The following is a 17,685-nucleotide window of genomic DNA, read 5'->3' as shown; positions in this document are numbered from 1 at the left end:
ACACAGCAAGCACTTAATAAATAGTTGTTGAATTAGGAGGTTATTTTACTTAGTGGGCAATATAACAGAGTGGTTTAAAGTGAGGACTTTCAAGCCAGACAACCTAGGTTTAAATCTTGACATTGTAATGTACAAGCTGAGTGTTATGGGCTTAATTATATCACCCCAGCATTCATTTGTTGAAGTCACCTCCCAGTACCGCAGAATATGATCTTATTTGGAAAAGGTGTCATTGTAGATATTACTAAAGTGAACTATGTATGGCCTGAGAAGTACTCTATACTTCCATATTTGAGTCCTTGTGGATGAACTGTAGCCAAGCTTAACAGGCAGACAAGATTGAAACCCTAACTTAAGAGCATGAGCCTATAACAATAGCTGAGTCTTGGCCAATTCCAGCTGCCATCGTTCAACCGCTCATCAACTGCTAAGCATTCAAACTGTTCAAATAGGGTGAACACCAACCCGTAACCAATCCAGCTGTTTAAGCACCTCTCCTCCGATGTCTGTATGCCACTTCCTTTTTGTTGTCTATAAATTTGCTCTAACAATGAAGCATCCCTGGAGTCTCTCTGAATCTGCCATTATCCTGGGGGCTGCCTAATTCACAGATTGTTCATTGTTCAATTAAACTACCTTAAGTTTAACTTGGCTGAGGTTTTTCTTTTCTTTCTTTCTCTTTTTTATTTCTTATTTTATTTATTTATTTATTTATTTATTTATTTATTTATTTATTTATTTTTTGAGATGGAGTCTCACTCTGTTGCCCAGGCTGGAGTGCGGTGGTGTGATTTTGGCTCATTGCAACCTCTGCCTCCCGGATTCAAGCAATTCTCCTGCCTCAGCCTCCCAAGTAGCTGGGATTACAGGAATCTGCCACCACGCCTGGCTCATTTTTGTATTTTTAGTAGAGGGGGGGTTTCACCATCTTGGCCAAGTTGGTCTTGAACTCCTGGCCTCATGATCCACCTACCTCAGCTTCCCAAAGTGCTAGGATTACAGGTGTGGGACACTGAGCCCGGCCTGAAGTTTTTCTTTTAACAATGTAATTAGTTAAGAAGAGGTCCCTGTTTTGGTCAGCTCGGGCTGCCATAATGCAATAACATAGACTGTATGGTTTAAACAGCAGAAATGTATTGTCTCGTGGTTCTGGAAGCTGCAGGTCAGAGATCAAGGTGCTGGCATAGTTGGGTTCTAGTGAGGGCCCTCTTCTTGGCCTACAGATCGCTGCCTTCTCACTGTGTCCTCACGTGGACTTTCCTCAGTGGGGGGAAATAATTCAGTCTAAAGCAGCTCCTAATCCAATATGACGTGTGTACTTAGAAGAGGAAACTTGAACAGACACGAATAGAGGAAAGACAATGTGAGGAGACACAGGGAGAAGATGGCCATCCACAAGCCAAGGAGAAAGGCAGATCCTTTCCTCCTACCCCGAGAGGCAACCAGCCTTGCTGACATCTTGATCCCAGACTTCCAGATTCCAGAACAATTAGGCTATAAATTTCTGTGGTTTAAGCCACTCAGTTTGCGGTAACTTGTTATGGCAGCCCTGGCAAGTCAATGTACCGAGTAATCTTAGACAACTTAATTAACCCCTCTGTCTTAATTCTCTCACTTGTAGAATGGGGGGTGATGATACACCTGCCTTTTAGGGCTTTTGTGAAGATTAAATGTATTCATATATGTAGAGCCCTTAAGTTAATGCATGTCACAGAGGGGGCAGTAAATAAATCAGCTATTGTTTTAATAATGCTTCCCTTAGACACATAGAAACCTTGTATTTGTGTGAGAATGAATAATATAAGACAGTCTCTGTCAGAAGCCCCTCACCAGATATAATCTCATTCAATTCCCTCCAGCCCCAAAGGAATGATACACATTTCTAACCCAACAAAGCACCACAGCTCTGTGGAAAGCTTAGCAGACCTGGGATCGGATGGCTGAGGCTATGGTAACTTCAATATCTTCATTTGTAAAATGAGAATTAATTTCTCCCAGCACGAGAGCTTGTTGAGGAGATGAAGAGGCTGGTCCCTAGCAGGGGATCCAATGGCAGGAGTGAGGTTGAGGGCTTGGAGGTAAAGTTACCAGCCCTGACATCTTTCTGCACCATCCTCAGGCTCTGTCCAGTGGGCAGCATCCTTCCCCGAGCGTAGGCGTCCCCTTCGCCAGAGGTTTCAGGTGTGGCTTCCTAATGCTCCAGGCTGCTGGCCTTCCTGCAGCTGCAGCTATTCTGCTGCTGTCTCTCTCTCAGTGTTTCTCCCCTTCACCTGTTGGCATTTTGCACATTTCTGTACAGCAGTGTATGGAGTACACAGCAGTATTCTCCATCTAATTGATAACCACAAAAAAAGACAAAACCCAAAACAAGTCCAGTCCAGCCACAGAAACAATAGACGTGGTTCTCATTCTATCATGTAGAACTTTGTGCCCAGGCTGTGTCAAGTTCTCAGAGACTTCAGTTTCTGGTGCCGCACTAATTTCTGCATCTTTCTTTCATCTTTCTCTCAAGGTGGTGGTTCTCTCTCTGGTCAGGCCACACCTGGACCACAGGCTCTCTAAACCTTGAATCACCTTTGCTCATATTTGAGCGGCACCAGGCACTGTGGCTGTGATGCTTAAACACACGTTTTGGGTTTGCTGACTATAAATCCAACTGCTACAATGAGATTCTGGTCTTATACCCAATATTCCTCATGACATTTATCCAGTCTGTTCTGAAGCATAGGTCTGGAAAGTCATTCTGTTCTTTTCAGCTTATGGGTAAGGAATAGTTACTCCCAAACCAAGTGTTATTTGAAAGGCAGAACCATGCAAAAAACAAAAGTGCATTTTCTCTGTTTTTATGTATTGTTTTCCTTATTGAAGAGTTTGTTTATTTAAGTGGCTATTGAGTTATTCCCTCCTTATCTCCTTACAGACACATTCTTCTCCTCCGAAATGTAGAAGAGTACACTTCGCATTTGTTTTAGCAGTTTTCTATTTGGTACTTTCAAATATTTTTATGACTCCATGGTCCATTATTGGTGCACTGCATTTTTAAAAAGGAGGGTGGGAACAGACATTGAGACTATAGTATTGGTTTATTTTTCCAAAAGGCAACGGAAGGTAATACTCATAAAAAATAGTCTAGGTCATTTTTGTCATTTCTGATGGATACAAATTTACAGTGGTGATGATTGTGTATCTTAGGCATTTAACAAATACAGGTCGACAAGTTCAGTGAAAGAAGTTCTTTCTCCATCACACTTTGACAAAATCAAAAGATATCCATTATGCCCTAACCTATCACTTAGTGGAAACACTTACAAATGAATTATAGTATTTTTTACCTCCATATAACCATGACTTTACAAAAATAAAAATAAATTTGCTTTATACAAATTTTAAAGAAATCTAAAACATAATGAGTAGAGCAAACTTATATGTATAAACAAAATGTAGTATTTAAAATTGGAGTCACTAATTTTATGGGAAAAAAAAAGCATGTATTTAGACCATTAGCTTTTTTTTTGGTCATCCTTAACACTGATTTAATATTTTGGGACTTTTACAATATTATAACTAATGTCTTTTAAAAGATAAAGTACATTTGGAAACAATGGAAGAAAGGAGGAGAGACAGAAAGAGAGAGAAATGAAAAAGGAAAAAGCAAATGCACTCTATATGGGGTGTTAGAGTTATAAATACTGAAGAATAGAAGACTAGAACATACCTTATGATGCTGGATTGAAATTGGAGGTATCAATATAAAATCCCGCTTTTTACAACTATAGATGTACATATAGATCCACATAAAAATATAGAGACATACATGCATTAATACATTTTTCCAACTCTGCTGCGAGTACCTAAAAGAAATGGTACTAAAAAACACCACTCTGATATTAGAAAATACCACTCTCCACTCAAAGAAACCTGGGTTCCTTCAAAAAAAGACATATACCCATAAATAAGAAAACCTTCAAAGAATGATGAGAATATGTAAACACACACACATTGAGGCACACACAGGGGAACACTTGTAGAGGCTGACAAATCCTGGACAATTTGAGCATAAAAATAAACAATGATAACAATGGATTATAACTCATTGCTTAAAATATGAACCCATGAGTCCGTATAAGAGTAATTAAATTTATAAATGAATTAATGGGAGGGAAGTAAAAGCCTTTTTGTACAGAAAAATGCCAACTCATCAATATAGAAGGGATGATGAAGTGAGAAAGTCTCCAACAGATGGAAAAATTTGTGGGTAATATTTGAGAAAAACCTGGTAGATACCATGATGAAATGATCAAGCTTAATATCAGTGACAATCCAGCATTATGTTCCTCCTGATGTGATACATGGAAAACACAACATCACTTCTATGGCATTCCTGCCTTTTGTCTGCATAACTTGAAACTCATCATGAAAGAACATTAGATACATCCTAATTAAGGGATATGTTACAAATTAACTGACTTTAACTCTTTTAAAATATCAAGATCAAAAATGGCAAAGAAAGGCTGGTGGGCTGTGCTAGATCAAAGGAGGCTGAAGAGACAGGACAGACAAACGAATGTGTGATCTTATTTTAGAACCTGGCCTGAGAAAAATGTGAATCATGGATTAGAAAATAATACAGGCCAATGTTAACTTTTGATAATTGTACTTTGAAATATTCCTTGTTCTTAGGAAACAATCGCGAAGGTATTTAGGGGTAAAGGGGCATGATATCTTCAACTAGTTCTCAAATAAAAGACATGTATTTATTTTAGAAAAAAGTACGCATATATGTTTGCATGTGTGTGCACATGAGAGAACATGATGAAGCAAGTGGGTAAGTTTGTTGTAGATAATTGGTGAATGTGACTATATGGATATATAGAAATTCCTTGTGCTAGTCTTGCAACTATTCAGTCAGTTTGAAATTATAAGAAATAGATATTTTTTAAAGTTCTGTACAAAAAAAAAAAATCATCCAATGTGGAGACATTCCTTTTTTTAAGAAAAAAAAAAAATCAGTATGTCTAGGAAATGATATTCCAGATGTGTGAAGCAGTAAGTTCAATGTCTGGCTGCAAAAATATTTAACTTCTCATGTGCAATAATTCCACATAAGGTTCAGACAAGTTGCTTTTACCAAGCATGCTGACATGCCTAACTTAAGAATTTGTTTTTTTGAGAAAAACCAGCTTCATATATAATTGATTTTATTTACAAGACTTGTTCAAGTATTTGTAGTCCTTTATATTAAGTCCTTTCTATGGATAAACATTGGCATTGTTTAACTTCAGTCAAGGTCTTTCTGTCTTCTTAGATCTTTTTCAAAATATTCCCTTTGTAAAAGTAATATTGCACAGGAAAAAAAAAAAAAAAAAAAAAACGAAACTCTGCAGTACTGTGAGGCCTTATCACAGAATGAAATCAGGAGCATTTGGTCATTGGAAAAGATACTTGTTATTGTCAAAACACTGAGAGAAGGCATGTGATATAGCCACTACATTCCTTAAACTCCACAATTATCAGATTGAAGATAAGCAGTCCAAATTAGGATTTGACGCTTTCAAACATAAGTGACAAAATTGAGAGACATATATCGGGCCAAAGAAATGCAAAAATATACAGCTCTGCATTTGAGCCATAGAGATAAAAGCTGTGGAATGTTGAACACATTGGCAGCTTTCTTGGTTTAGAGAAATAAAAAGCAACTTGTGGTAGTGATAGCAGAGGGTCTTGATACTGACTACTAAGTTTATCTCAAAACCATTATATTTTTGTTTTCATCTTGCATTTTTTAAAATTCAGTTTATGGATTTTTCACTGAAAGTACATAAAATTATTAGGAGTTAAATTTATAGGGAATAAAATTTCCAGGGCCAAGCAATATTCTTTACATTGTTAAGTGTACGTGTCAGCAATAATAATTCCTTGTGGATATGAAGTTTTGCTGTTTGCAATTTTCTTTTTAAATGTCAAGTGTTATTTTATGTCTAGCTTTTTGCTAAACATTGTGAGATTTATTATGAGAAACGGCCTCACATTGGAGGCTAAGAAGTCCCATCTGCAAGCTGGAGACCCAGGAAAGATGAGAGCGTAAGTCCAGTCAAAGGTCAGAAGACCAACGTCCCAGCTCACCAGGCAGGCAGGAAGCAAAAGACACAGATTCCTCCTTTTCCCACCTTTTGTTCTATTCTGGCCCTCAATGGATTGGATGATGCCTATCAATATTGGGGAGGGAAATTTACTTTACTGAGTTCACCAATTCAAGCGTAAATCTCATTCAGAAACATCCTCCTGGAGACACCTCAAAATAATGCTTAATGTGGATACAACTGGGCCCTGTCAAATTGACACATAGAATTAACCATCACGGTGGTTGTAGTTTTTTCTCCTTTTGGAACACATATAATACAATTTATATATCCATTCAGCTGTGATGGGCATTTAAGCTGTTTTCAGTTTGGGGCTCTTGTGCATGTCCTTTGGTGAATATATAGATGCATTTTTGTGGGTTAGTATAGTCCTTAGTGGAAAATTGCTATGTCACAATGGGACATGAATATTATTGCCAATTTCCAAAATGGTTGTACTGATTCACACTCAGTCACAAAACTTGAAAGTCACAGTTACCTCATGTTCTTGCCAACACTTGACATTATTATCTAATCAAGCAGGAAGGAGTAGCTTGAGGCAGACAAATGTTCCTGTTAAGATCATCTCAAAACCTACATAAAATAAAACAAAAAATTTGCTTAAAGGCATCAGAAAGTTGCTGAAACAATAAGAACTAGAATGACTGAGATTCCAAAGAGAGGACAAATGAAGAAATGTGAGTTAATCATTTGTAGCTGCCTTTTTTCCTAAAAAGATTTGCAGATTCTTGGTGTGGGCAACAGGCCAGGGATCCAAGATCTATTCTGGGAGAAAGGCTGGGAATGGCCAACAAGTGAGACTTTTACAGTTCTCTAAAGCTGGAAAGACAAAAGTGGGGACTTTACAGTCCTCCGACACACAGCCAGTGTTTCAACACATTTGTCAAATTCTAAAGCTGTGTAGAATAGGAAATTAAAGAGCTATGTTGTAAACATCTAAAAAGTAGAGCAGAATGTTCCTTAGCCCCATACTGTTGAGTAGATGACAGTGAGAGTGCAGGACCCACCAGGGGCTGGGCGCCTGTGAATACCCTTGGTCTCAGTCCCAGGGTTATGTTTCAAAAATATGGAAGAATCAGAGGTGTCAGAGGCATTCAAACCAAAGCAACTCCATTTTGAGTAAGGCCTAGGAAAATGAGGCTTGGACTTGCTGGGCTGCTTTTTCAGAAAGTTAGGCATTCTGAGCCTCTAGATGCTTATGGTTAAGGGAACAAATGAATATAATGTTTACGAAACAGACCCAGACTTGGGAGTGTCCAGATATCCTGATATCTGGAGAACAAAGGCATTCCTAATTTTGCTTTAAAGTTAATAATATCGATTCTTGCAAAATATGGTAATTAAGAAAATTAACCCTTTATCACAAACCCTTGAAGCAGAGCATATCTCCCTATACATACGAGCATTGTCCCTAGGGTGGACATGTTCCTCCTCTTGCCTTCAGGAACGTCCTACTCTGTCTAGGGAGTAGCTGTTTTTTTACCACTTTACTTTTCTAATAAACTTGCTTTTTCTTTGTGAGAATTCTTGCCCTGAATTCTTTCTTGGGTGAGATCCAAGAACTCTGTCTTGGGGACTGAATTGAGACCCCTTTCCTGTAACAGAGGTAGACCAAGCCTTAACTTTGCAATGATGCCCTCAACTGAGTGCATAATTAGATCAAAGTGATAAGCTCCCACTTTTTCAGTCTACTAGAGGAAAGCATGGACCTATTCTAAAGAAAAAATCTCATATAATATAGCACGATTTTTAATATGCAAATATTAAATATTTGCTCTGTTGAAATTCTTATTTTTATCTATTAATCTTTTTCTTAATTTTCTTGAAAATATTAATAACTATTTAAAGTCTTTGCTAAATCTAAGAGCTGCCTCATTTGTATCTATTTCTATTGCCTATTTTTCCATTGATGTCAATCACATTATTCTCTTTTTGCAGGCATGGGCATTTTTTATTAAACATTGAGATAGATCTCTGATCTCTTTAAATTTGCATTTTGTCATTTATTTATTTGAAGTTGTTTATTTGAGTCAATTTAGGGTCTACATCTGAAAATTCTATCCAGTTAACTTGTGACTCTGTTTCTGTTGTCTTTTGATTTTGGAATAGCAATTTTGGTTGAATGCCAGGCATTTTCTATAATAAGTGTGATAGAGTTTAGATGATGTTCTCTTACAAGGATTCACCCTATCCTACTGCTAAGTGAGAAGGGTTTATCTTCATATAGCCATGATGTGACCCAATGCTAATTTGCAGTCTCTTTAAGTCTCAGTGTATTTTTTTGTTTATTTCCAGTTCCTAGAGTGAAGCTTGCCAATGGTCCAGACCAAAAGACTAGAGTGTTTACTATGACCTCTTTTCCTTGGCAGTGCTGAATTCCAGTTTTTGTTTACCCAGTGTTGTGAGACTGCCAAAAACTCTCTTCTCCTTTTCAGCTAATTTTTACTTAGCTTCTTAACCCCTGACACTGCTCAATAAAGAATTGGCAAATGTCTAATGGAGAGTACCAAAGACTGTCAGGCTGACTTCCCCATGCCTCTTTATTTTCCATGATCTTGGTCCCTCAAGCCCTTGATTTCCTGTTGGCCTGAACTCCAGTGTTTGTCTTCCAAGCCTCATGATATTTTCAGAAGCTCTGCTGGCTCCCCTGCCCTTTGGCAGCTGTCTGCCTGGCTTCTCACACCACCACTCATACCGAAAATTAACAAATGCCCCAAGAGGAGGAGAAGTATGGAGAAGTTGAGCTTATCTTAATGACCTGCATTTTTTTCCTGGGATCTTCACCCTCACATTTTGGTTTCCTACACAATTTTCCAATGCCTACACAGATTTATATATGTATGTGTATACACACACACACACACACACACACATATATATATATTCTATTTGACTTTCTCAGTTATTCTTGGTGCCAGATTATTCTGCTGCAACCATGTCAATTATAGCCAGAAACAGAAATCCCCTCATATTTGTGTTTTATTCTTCCTGAGTTAAATGTAATTCATTATCTCCACTTCACAAATGAGATAAAAGATTTAATGAAGATATGTAATTTACCTAAAGTCACATGGGTAGCAAACGGTAGATCTTGAGTCATGGTAGATTTGATTCCATGTTGAAGCTTTTATACCACACCGTAGTGACCTCTGTTCTTTTAGGGAACTCTCATTTGGTCATTTGGTGAGTATTTTGCTTGACAGGCAAGAAAAGGATACCTCTCCACTGCCACATGTCTTTTATTGCTAGACCATGACTCTTCTGGATTGGCACTCAAACTGTAGTAAATGATCATAATATTAATATATTCTCTACAGATTTAATCAATTTAACTTTCATGTCCATTAAAACACTTTCAAAAATAATCCAAACATTTTTTGAATTACCCAACCTTTAGAACTATATATGTATTATAAATAAACTATTTATAACAAATGTTAACATATAATTTTAGTTAATTTTAAATAGCATAGCAAAAATGAATGTTTATTGATTACTTACTAGGTCTCAAATACTTTATATACAGTATGTTCTGCATAGGACATATATTATTATCCTCATTTTACAAAATGGTAGCCCAATTTTAGCTCTTGTGGCTCCAAACACCAGCCTAATCCATAACCCATGTAGTTAAATATTATGCATTGCTATCCACACATATGCAAGGTAAAATAATCTCTTTTTTTTTCTTTTAAGTGTTAATGTCTATTGATTTACTATGGTTATTAATAGAGGAAAGCATTTATATAGCTGAATCAATTGAGTGTGTATCTATTATAGTTTCTGTGGTAGATACACAAAAGTCACAGAAACTTCCAATTCAGCTGATAAGAAAAAACATGAACTTAAGTATCCCACTGCAAAGTGTCATTAAAGTGTTGAGTGACACAGATAAATTTAGAAATTTAGAGGACAGCAGAGGAACTGTTGACAGTGACTGCCTGGAGAGGGATGACTCTTGGTGTGTGTCTTGAAGGGCTGAGCCTAGATTTGAAACGATAAGGGGCAATGGGCCCCATACACAGGGCCCCAGGGACACAGGGACTTTAGGGGTGACAATGTGCATGGTGTGTCCTCGCGTTAATGCACAGCCATCAAAAGTCTCTTCTTTGGTCTCCCATAACTGAGATTTATTCCTTTTAAGAGATTAACCCATTATCCTTTGTACATTTTAAAGAGAAAACTAAGCAGGACAGTTCCTGCAATGCAATTTGAATAGGAAACCAATTCCTAAATGTTGTTCTTCTCACTGGTCTTCATTATTCTTATCCATTCCTTTGTTTGAGTCCTTGATAGCTCTAATAAATGCCAATTCTCTTTGAAATGGATATGCATGGATATATTATCATATATTAACAGCTTATTTTAAGCTAATCAATATATTCCCTTTGTACATTGTTTGAAAGAGTAGGTTATGCACTGGGTATAGAAAGAAAGGAGGAGGAATCCTATGAGAGACTAAATGGCCAGACCACATGTGACAATAGACCTCTGACCTTCAACCTCCACAACAATCAGCCCTGAACATCCAGATTTGGTCGATGAATGCTAGCTGGTCTACTCCTTGCCACCCCTCTTAACTCAGGACCAACTGAGAAAGCCAAATATACTCCTCAAACCAATCACGTAAGACACCCACCTCCAGCTTCCCTATGCTGACACCCTCCAATCAGAGCTTAATAATGTCTTCCCCTTTTTTCACTATAAAATCCTCCTACTCCATCAGCCTTTGAGTCTCTGCAAAACACAAGAGAAGGTGACTGACTCTCTAGCTCTACCACAATCTGAAGGAAATGACTCTGTTCTGATTTGGGTGACCTTAGTTTATTTCTGCACATGCTCACGGAGGGTAAACCAAATGTGTATTGGGTACTTTCCAGTGCCAAGCACTCTGTGTTGTGCTAGGGTCTGGAGTAGCAGTGAGGTTGGAGGAAGATAGGACACCTGCCCTCACAGAGCTTACAGTCTGGTAGAGGAGACAGACTGTTAAAAAAAAGTTAATATCAAACAGATGAATGAAACAACATGAGATAATTATGTATTTCCAATTGAGTCCATTAGAGTAGAAGGGAAGTAGCTTCTTAGGCTGGTTGGGGAAGATCTCCCCAAAATAAAATTTAAGCTGAAACTTGGTAAAGAGTAAGGGGGAGCCCACCCAAAAGAGAGCTCGTGAAGCAAAGAGGTGAGGGCAAGTAGAGGGTGAGGACTCCAGATGTGAGGGGGGAATTTGAAGCAAGTATTGTTTCATTGGACAGATGGGAAAAGTGAGACTCAGAGTGATTATTTGCCCAGGATTTCACAGCTTGCAACAGGCTTTCCGAGGGTCTGATCCTATTGTTGCTGTCCTCCAGGGATCCTGGAATGAGCCGTCCTGAGTGTAGGATAATGACTAGATTGTCACTACTGGAGAGGCTTCTTCACAGCCAGAAAGTTCAAGAACACTGAATGCCCAAGGGAAGGGAAGGCAAGGGCTCTTAAAAAAGCAGAGAAAAGTGATGAAAGAGGGATAAAGGGGCACTGCAGGCAAGTGCCACAGACTTCACAATTTTGCCTTAGGGCAGCTTTGAATGAATGAGTGAGGGGAGAAAAAGAAGGATTGATAGGGAACATGTCTGAACTTGAAGGGTAGAAAGGTTGGATTGAAGCATTTTTGGTTTGACAAGTCTTAAAAATAAGATAACATTTAAAAAACACATGTGTTGGTAGGAATAAGGAAGCAGTGAAAAAATTATTTTTTAAAGGATTAAATTATACCCGAAACCTGTACTATTAGTAGCTGTGCTATTTCTGATATCATTATTTATTGCAAACAAGATTATTTTAATGACATTTTACAAATGGAGACTGTTTTGAGCAAGCTTCAGCAAAAGATTCTGAGATAGAATCACAGATTGTCCTTCTTTTAGGAGCCAAGATGGCATCCCTGTTGGTCTCAGAGCTGCGAGGAACACACCCAGGGAAGAACCACACCATTCTGAAAAGAGGATTGCTCATAGATAAATGCCAACTTGTCTTTTGGGAACATCAATGCCATTAGAGATATTTAGGGCTATTTAAGTGCTGAGAGAATCCATTAAGGGAGAAAACAAAAGCCTTCTTAGGGCCCCAGTAGATTCCCTGGAATGTCTAGTCTCCAGGACCCTAGGCTGCAGACAGCCCTGACACTCTATTTAGGGATCTTGCTATTTTAAATTTTCCTTAGTTGGTTCCTGGGACTTAACTCCATATCATTTATTTAACTTTTATCCTGTTCCTCTTCTACACCTGAAGTTTAAAAAAAATAAAAATGACATATATAAACTCTCTCTCTCTCTGTCTCTTCCCTCTCAGTGTCATGTCTGTGATAAATCCACACTATGAGAATTTCTTTGTTTTGTCCAGTATGAACCTACTCCTGCAGCCCTTGTCATCAGCCCAATGTCAACACTGTCTCTTTGATGCAGTGGCCCCTATCCCTAAAAACCTCCTTCTTTGAGACTCTACACCAAGATGACAATAGCATTTAGACCACGCTGAAATGACCCCAGCAGTATTGATAAGATGCTGGAGCTGGCAGTCTCTTCTGGTACTAATTTTGTTGCTGGTGGTTGTGGTGTTGTTGTTTTGCAAAAAGCTGTAATTGTTGTTGCAACTGTTACTTCTCAGTGATTTGGGGATGATTCACTGATCTCAGGGTTTCAGTGACTGCAGTGTCTCTTTAAAATTATAAACATGAGATGGGACCTACCATCTCCTAAACAGGTTCCAGCATCCCTGCAAAGGAGCAGAAGGAAAAGTGTGCCTCCCCTTCTCAGCTCAAATAGGATAAGCATCAGCTGTCACCATGGCTCTTGGAAGTGTTGCTTGATGCAATTGAAGAGTTTTGGAGACAAGCTTGAGGGTCCATCACCCCACAGATAAAGAATATACACAAGAGAGACATTTTTTCTAATGTGTTGTCATACGGGCCAGAGTGCACTTTCAAACTCTTGGAGTGTGGGTGTGGGTGGAAGGAGTGGTGCTTGAAAGAGACATGAGTTCATCTTTTGTATGTGGAGTACAGCAGCTTTTTAATGTTGCTCTACCTTGTCTTACATGAAGAGAGGCAGAAATGGAATGATGACAAAATCAATTATCATAATACCTGTGCACAAGTTCATTTATGAGAGCTGTTTACCTCTAACCAAGTCCCTTAGCATTATATAATAATACTATTACCTCTATTCAAAGTTTATAGTGAGGATAACATTCAATAAAAGAATTTATAAGTACTTGGAAATATCAACTCTGTACAATGCTAAATGTGTTTGGTATGAACCATGTGAACAACTCTGGGCATTTCTCATAGTGGGTCAGGAGAAGTGGGAAAAACATGGTTTATTGGGAATTTAGAAATAAAGTTAGAGAGGCATACAAGAAATAATGCAACTTTTAGAAGTATCAAAACCCAAATCCTATCTTCCACCCTGGAGGTGTCTCCTTCTGTCTTTGGTGAAAGGCTGTACAATAAGCATATATGGCCATTTTCTAGACTGGGAACTCTAGATTCTATGAGTTAAACATTTGACCAAGTTCAAAAAATCACATATTGTCTCTACATATGAGGTGAGATTGGACAAAATTGGTAGCTTGGTTATCCTGAATTGTAAACTTTCTGGAGTTTCTTCTGAGAATCATGTAACAAGTCAGTCTATTTGCTTCACGTTTTTCCTAAGGAATCAAAATGATTTGCTCTTCTCACCACAGTGATTTGACCCCATTTCCATACACAGCAGCACATAACTTTCTTAGTAGCAAATAACTTTCTCCAGAGTTCAAATCTTCAGCCCTCTTTACACTCCACCATAGAGTTCTAATATAGTCATGCTGGAGGAGACATCTCTTGTTTTTACCATTCCAGAATTCCTTCCTCCTTCTTAGGTAACCAGACCTCTCCTTTTTCCTTTCGTAAACTGCCCTTTCACTTCCCAGTGAGGCTGTCAATCATGGTCTCATAGATAGCTAATAATAGTATGCCAGGCCCCAGAATGCATTGACTCCTTCAGCGTAAGCATGTGACCCGAGTCAGGCCAATGGGCACTTTGGAAATAATCATTTTGGATGCTCAAACAAGGAGATGCTCTCTCCCTCTGGCACGTGAGCGTGGAGGTATTTGAGTTTATTTTTGCCACCACATGGAGGGAGCCTGCTTTGACAATAAATCCAGATCATAAGAAATGAGATAATAGGGAGAATAAGAGAGGAGGAGAAGGAGGAGTAGGATGATGAGAAGGAGGAGGTTCTAATTGCATGTTTTATACTATTGAATCAGCCAAACTTGAAAACATCTATCTATCTCTCCATCTGTCTATTATCTATCTATTCATCCATCTGTCCTCTGTCTATGCATCTGTATTAGTGTGTTTTCATGCTGCTGATAAAGACATACCTGGGACCGGGCAATTTACAAAAGAAAGAGGTTTAATGGACTTACAGTTCCATGTGACTGGGGAGGCCTCACGATCACGGCAGAAGGCGAGGAGGAGCAATTCACATCTTACATGGATGGCAGTAGGCAAAGAGAGAGCTTGTGCCGAGAAACTCCCATTTTTAAAACCATTAGATCTCATGAGACTCATTCACTAGCATGAGAACAGCACAGGAAAGATCTAGCCCCATAATTCAATCACCTCCCAATGGGTTCCTCCTAAGACACATGGGACTAGAGGTAGCTTCAATTCAAGATGAGATTTGGGTGGGGACACAGCCAAACCATTTCACCATCCATCCATCTATTTTTATTTCTTTTTATCTATCTATTTTTAGGGTAGTTTGGGTTGGATTTTGTTAATGTAATCAAAAGTGTCCCAACTAATATATATGCCCAACATAACAGACAAATACACATGTGTTTATTCTCAGTGAAAAATGTGTGATTTAATATTAAATACTATAGTACCTAGTGCGTACATAGCAGGTACTCAATAAAGACATATTAAATACATACATAAAGCCTGGTCAGAGCAGAGAGGATTGTTTTAAGTTTCTTCTGGGTCCAAGGATAGGACTGAGAAAGACAATCGTCTGAAATGGAAATTACTAAAAGCCAGACCATTATGTATAAAATACAATGTACACTTAGGTATGTTTTCAAAGTGCAGCTGATGAGACTAGGTCATCTACTGAATCCAATTAAGAAGATGAGGTGTTTTGCAAAAAGCTGTTAGCAGCTCAACTGGATTGTAACGTGATGGAGAGAGCGCCTGCCTCGCTACAGCAGAAGGGCAGTGAGCTAAATAAAATGAACCAACAGTAGGAAGTGCTAATGTGTTTCCACACACTGTAACGCTGGAAAGGGTAATTCAACTAGTGTTCTCAGGAACGCAGGTATATATCCAAATCCCTCTACCCTATTTCTATACTTAGAAGCAATCTTTGACAGATGTATGAGTTTAATCAGGGCCAGCTTCATGAGCATGTGACCTGCTCAGCTGGACAAGGTCCCCTCTCATAGAAGGGCCTTGTGCTTGGTTTAATACACTGCCATCACTACCTTGAAATTCCTAATCATTTTAAACAAAGGGCTGCATGTTTTCATTTTGCACTGAGCTCCACCAATAATGTAGCTGGCCCAGAGTCTAATTTGTGCCTATGTTTCTTGTTGGAAATTAATAAATGGGGATTTCGCATTATTAATCCATCTTCTATGAGTTTGCTTAATTAAAGACGGTTTACCACCAAACGTGAAAAATTGCAAGGTATGTTTACACAATCAAGTTCCTGAGCATCTAGAACTGAAAATCAGAACTTAGAGTGTGGCAGCTTTATGGACAGTCACTACGTAGAAAGCCCTGAAGAAAGTAGCTAAACCTTTAATATCTATTCTGCCTCCGAAGTAAAGTATAAATACATGTACCACTAGTTTATGATGAATAGAAAGATAAAAATGATCCCTTCCAAAAGGCAAAACTATAACAAATAGATATGTCATTCTCCATAGCTATATATCATTTTGTAATTTTAGATTTTGTAAATACAGCCTATTTCTTAGATCTTTAGATTATTTTTAGATTACTCACAATCTCAAACACACACACACACAAAGCTCTCCTTAGAAGAAGCTTCAGGAAACCCAATCTTTATAGAGACTATTGTGATTTCTTCTTAGAAAGTGAACTCACTTACATAGAATCTACATCATAAAAATATTTTGACTCAAATCCAATTAGGTTTTTAATGGCTATCTTCTCCATCGTTTCGTTCAGTACAAAAAGAAAATCACTACTTTTTAGTTCAAGAGGAGACCCTGACAACCAAATGTAACCTTAACTATTCAAATGCATTTTTAAAGACGTTTATGCATTATTCAGTAAGCTACCTTGAATCAAATGTATAAAAGCCCACAAAACAAAAAAATATAATATATAACCAATATTATCACCAGATGGTAGACTTTATTTGTTATCCTAATTCCATTTTACATTTAGAAAATAAACATCAACATGAATATTTAATACATTTGCTATAGCCGAGGCAAAAGGCCAATATTATTATTGTAGGAATGTGAGGCTCAGGACTACTTATCTTTAATGGTACTGTTGTTTTTATATTGCCACACGCCTTTTTTCATTGGAATGGACTAAAATGCCAGGAAACGTTGCCAAATGATTCTAAGAAGCAACTATGTATCTTTCCTAAAACACTGATCTTAAGGTCAATACATTTGTTCATAAACTAGATTCCCACATTTTGGGGCTTCCTTGGTCATCCTGCAAATTGCTCATTCCTTGGAAGGAATTAATGAGCTCACATAGGAAAATATTGTATCTTAAGCTTTTGAAAGGAGAATACAAGCTAAGAAAAAGAATATGCAACACAAGATTTCTCTCAGTTCCCCTTTTAGTAGTCCACTTATGTGGCCTTATAATTTAAAAATTACTGAAGACAGTTTATTTACTGAGAATGTTGTAAAAGGAGGTGTCAATGTGTTTCAAAGAGTTCTGGAAATGCATATTTCCTGTAAGCAGAAAAATGGACTCCTGTGTCAAGATTTGTTTACCTGTGTTCTTTTTTGCATTTTAAAGGATAACATGTAAAAGGCCCAGCTACCTTGAGGTGCCCATAAGAAAAGAAGGTTCTTGGGCCAGGTGCAGTGGCTCATGCCTGCAATCCCAGCACTTTGGGAGGCCGAGGCCGGTGGATCACCTAAGGTCAGGAGTTTGAGACCAGCCTGGCCAACACGGTCAAACCCCATCTCTACTAAAAATACAAAAATTAGCTGAGCGTGGTGGTGGACACCTGTAATCCCAGCTACTCTGGGGGCTGAGGCGGGAGAATCACTTGAACCCAGGAGGCAGAGGATGCAGTGAGTCGAGATCACTCCACTGCACTCCAGTCTGGGCAACAGAGTGAGACTCCGTCTCAGAAAAGAAAAGAAGGCTTCTGTAAAGGATGAAGCCGTTTCTGCCATGAATTTCTAGTCCATTTGAATCATAGAGATTTTGCTCTCTTGGGGTTACTTAAGGGAAGCAAAGGAAACTCTAACCTGGCATAGATTGCCCAGCTTGTTTTATTGGCTCTCATTGTA

The sequence above is a fragment of the Papio anubis genome, chromosome 10 (genome assembly GCF_008728515.1).
Source record: "Papio anubis isolate 15944 chromosome 10, Panubis1.0, whole genome shotgun sequence".
Classification (NCBI taxonomy): Eukaryota; Metazoa; Chordata; class Mammalia; order Primates; family Cercopithecidae; genus Papio; species Papio anubis.
Note: the sequence above shows the minus strand (reverse complement) of the source record.